Below are 4,863 nucleotides of genomic sequence, written 5' to 3' on the forward strand. Positions count from 1 at the left end.
TATTGGAGTTGCATGTTGCGGATGTCGTCGATGATCACAAGATCAAGATGGATGCAATGCGCTTGAAGATTAGAAAGATTAGAAAATATGCCATTCATACCGAGGCTTGGTATCATTATGCCGTTGGATCAATTGTTACCTTGGTTGCGATTATGATCGCATTTGTTTTCGCATTGAAATGTTTTACATAGTTTCAATGTATGGTTTAATTAATTAGATGCTCTGGAGAGCTATATATATGTTGTTAGATGAGAACTATGTATGTACTTTGGTTCTAATGTGATGATGAACTTCTATTAATTTGGTCACTTAATTATCTATTCATGATGTTCTGTAATGGTTTTTGACACACTTAATTATATATAATGCACGCAGATGAACCGGCAATGGATGTACGGTGACAGACACACCTCCGAGTACATTAAGGGCGTGCATGATTTTCTCGAAGTGGCTGAGGCAAACAAGCAGAATGGTTTTATGTGTTGTCCATGCCCTATATGTGGGAATACGAAGTCTTACTCTGACCGGAAAATCCTTCACACCCACCTGCTTTACAAGGGTTTCATGCCACACTATAATGTTTGGACGAGGCACGGAGAAATAGGGGTTATGATGGAAGACGGCGAAGAAGAAGAGGACGATGACAACTATGTGCCCCCTGAATACGGTGATGCTGCAACGGGGGAAGCTGCTGAAGATCAAGAGGAACCAGACGATGTGCCCAATGATGCTGCAAGGGGGGAAGCTGCTGAAGATCAAGAGGAACCAGTGCCCGATGATGATGATCTCCGCCGGGTCATAGTCGATGCAAGGACGCAATGCGAAAGTCAAAAGGAGAAGCTGAAGTTCGATCGCATGTTAGAGGATCACAAAAAAGGGTTGTACCCCAATTGCGAAGATGGCAACACAAAGCTCGGTACCGTACTGGAATTGCTGCAGTGGAAGGCAGAGAATGCTGTGCCTGACAAAGGATTTGAGAAGCTATTGAAAATATTGAAGAAGAAGCTTCCAAAGGATAACGAATTGCCCGACAGTACATACGCAGCAAAGAAGGTCGTATGCCCTCTAGGATTGGAGGTGCAGAAGATACATGCATGCCCTAATGACTGCATCCTCTACCGCGGTGCGTACAAGGATCTGAACGCATGCCCGGTATGCGGTGCATTGCGGTATAAGATCAGACGAGATGACCCTGGTGATGTTGACGGCGAGCCCCCCAGGAAGAGGGTTCCTGCGAAGGTGATGTGGTATGCTCCTATAATACCACGGTTGAAACGTCTGTTCAGAAACGAAGAGCATGCCAAGTTGATGCGATGGCACAGTGAGGACCGTAAGAAAGACGGGAAGTTGAGAGCACCCGCTGACGGGTCGCAGTGGAGAAAAATCGAGAGAAAGTACTGGGCTGAGTTTGCAGCTGACCCAAGGAACGTATGGTTTGGTTTAAGCGCGGATGGCATTAATCCTTTCGGGGAGCAGAGCAGCAATCACAGCACCTGGCCCGTGACTCTATGTATGTATAACCTTCCTCCTTGGATGTGCATGAAGCGGAAGTTCATTATGATGCCAGTTCTCATCCAAGGCCCTAAGCAACCCGGCAACGACATTGATGTGTACCTAAGGCCATTAGTTGAAGAACTTTTACAGCTGTGGAATGGAAACGGTGTACGTACGTGGGATGAGCACAAACAGGAGGAATTTAACCTGCACGCGTTGCTGTTTGTAACCATCAACGATTGGCCCGCTCTCAGTAACCTTTCAGGACAGACAAACAAGGGATACCACGCATGCACGCACTGTTTAGATGACACTGAAAGTATATACCTGGACAAAAGCAGGAAGAATGTGTACCTGGGCCATCGTCGATTTCTTCCGACCAACCATCAATGTCGAAAGAAAGGCAAGCATTTCAAAGGCGAGGCAGATCACCGGAAGAAGCCCGCCATGCGTACCGGTGATCACGTACTTGCTATGGTCAATGATTTACACGTAATCTTTGGAAAGGGTCCCGGCGGACTAGCTGTTCCGAATGACGCTGAGGGACACGCACCCATGTGGAAGAAGAAATCTATATTTTGGGACCTACCCTACTGGAAAGAGCTAGAGGTCCGCTCTTCAATCGACGTGATGCACGTGACGAAGAACCTTTGCGTGAACCTGCTAGGCTTCTTGGGCGTGTATGGGAAGACAAAAGATACACCTGAGGCACGGGAGGACCTGCAACGTTTGCACGAAAAAGACGGCATGCCTCCGAAGCAGTATGAAGGTCCTGCCAGCTACGCTCTTACGAAAGAAGAGAAAGAAATCTTCTTTGAATGCCTGCTCAGTATGAAGGTCCCGACTGGCTTCTCGTCGAATATAAAGGGAATAATAAATATGCCAGAGAAAAAGTTCCAGAACCTAAAGTCTCATGACTGCCACGTGATTATGACGCAACTGCTTCCGGTTGCATTGAGGGGGCTTCTACCGGAAAACGTCCGATTAGCCATTGTGAAGCTATGTGCATTCCTCAATGCAATCTCTCAGAAGGTGATCGATCCAGAAATCATACCAAGGCTAAGGAGTGATGTGGCGCAATGTCTTGTCAGTTTCGAGCTGGTGTTCCCACCATCCTTCTTCAATATCATGACGCACGTCCTAGTTCATCTAGTCGACGAGATTGTCATTCTGGGGCCCGTATTTCTACACAATATGTTCCCCTTTGAGAGGTTCATGGGAGTCCTAAAGAAATATGTCCGTAACCGCGCTAGGCCAGAAGGAAGCATCTCCATGGGCCATCAAACAGAGGATGTCATTGGGTTTTGTGTTGACTTCATTCCTGGCCTTAAGAAGATAGGTCTCCCTAAATCGCGGTATGAGGGGAGACTGACTGGAAAAGGCACGCTTGGAGGGGGGACTCAATAATATGCAGGGACGGGCATTCTTGGTCTCAAGCACACTACACAGTTCTACAGAACTCTACCTTGGTGACCCCGTATGTCGATGAACACAAGAACAGTCTGCGCTCCAAACACCCGGAGCAGTGTGACGACTGGATTACATGTGAACACATCAGGACTTTCAGCAGTTGGTTGGAAACACGTCTCAGAGGTGACACCACTGTTTGTGATGAGTTGTACTCGTTGTCCAGGGGACCATCTTCGACTGTATTGACTTACAAAGGATACGAGATAAATGGGAATACATTTTACACGATCGCCCAAGATCAAAAGAGCACCAACCAAAACAGCGGTGTCCGCTTTGATGCAGCAACCGAGAGGGGAAAGGACACATATTATGGTTACATAATGGACATATGGGAACTTGACTACGGACATGATTTTAAGGTCCCTTTGTTTAAGTGCAAATGGGTCAATCTGTCAGGAGGCGGGGTACAGGTAGACCCACAGTACGGAATGACAACAGTGGATCTGAACAATCTTGGGTACACTGACGAACCGTTCGTCCTAGCCAATGATGTGGCACAGGTTATCTATGTGAAGGACATGTCTACCAGACCGAGGAAAAGAAAAGATAAGGAAGCGAATACATCATACGATGAGCCAAAGCGCCACATAGTTCTTTCAGGAAAAAGGGACATTGTGGGAGTGGAGGGCAAGACAGACATGTCTGAAGATTATGAAAAGTTTCATGAAATTCCTCCCTTCAAAGTCAAGGCTGACCCAAGCATCCTGATAAACGATGAAGATTATCCATGGTTACGGCGCAATAAGCAAATGACACAAGCGAAGAAAAAGTGAAGACTTTCTCCCGCAACTATTATGATGATACCATGCCAACTTTGTAATAGACGAGTATGATACCATTGTCCGTTTTGTACAAGAAGTGCATCTAGTTTTTGCCGTAACCCTCTCAACTTTCTTGCACATGCTATGTGGATGAAATGATGATACCATGCCAACTTTCAACCTTCTCAGAGTTCATTTGAAATGCTTTTCAATTTTAGGGTCTTATAGCTCAAAATAATTAGTAAATGCATGAAAAATAACAGGCCAAAAATTAAAAATTATGCCACCTACTGGGCCACCACGGCCTGAATACGATTAGAAACCCATCCATGGGCTAGGATTCAGGCCCGCAGAAGGCCCAGTAGGCCCACAGGCATGTACAGAGAGGTTAGGCCCGTAAGCCTGCTTTAGAGAGGAGCTCGACAGCTCAGGCGCACCGCACCTTATAAACAGGTGCGGCTCTCTCTCAGCTAGCGAGGTGGGACTAAACTCACCACCACGCCACTGTGCAAGGCCATTGGTCCCGGTTGGTGGCACGAACCGGGACCAATTCCACCCTTTGGTCCCTGTTGGTGCCACGAACCGGTACTAATGACGCTGTGGCCCCACGAGCACCTTTAGTACCGGTTCATGGCACGAACCGGTACTAATGAGGCTGTGGCCCCACGAGCACCTTTAGTACCGGTTCATGGCACGAACCGGTACTAGAGTTTCTTACTAAGCAGTTTTTTAGTCCCACCTCGCTAGCTGAGAGGCACTACGAGCGGTTTATAAGCCCTGAGTGCAGAGACGATGAAGAAGAGGCGCAATGCTCACGTTGCTTAGCTTCAAGCCTTGAGGAATAAGGTAGACTGCATGGAGCTATGTGCAGTGCAGTCTACACTATTCCGAAAGGCTTGAAGCAAATCAACGAGCATTGCGCCTCTTTTTTATTTTTAATAACTTATTACAACTCCGGACTTCTTGTGTTCCGACAAAATAAAATAAACTTTAATAAAATTTATGAAACTAAAATTAACAAAGTATTTTCTGTTCAAAACATTATAAGAAACCTCTATTATTATTGAAACTAAAATCATATAAAATTGATGCAACTAAAATTATCGAAGTATTTTCTGTTCAAAATCATTAAAAGCAA

Source organism: Triticum aestivum, chromosome 4D (assembly GCF_018294505.1).
Source record: "Triticum aestivum cultivar Chinese Spring chromosome 4D, IWGSC CS RefSeq v2.1, whole genome shotgun sequence".
NCBI classification, from domain to species: Eukaryota; Viridiplantae; Streptophyta; class Magnoliopsida; order Poales; family Poaceae; genus Triticum; species Triticum aestivum.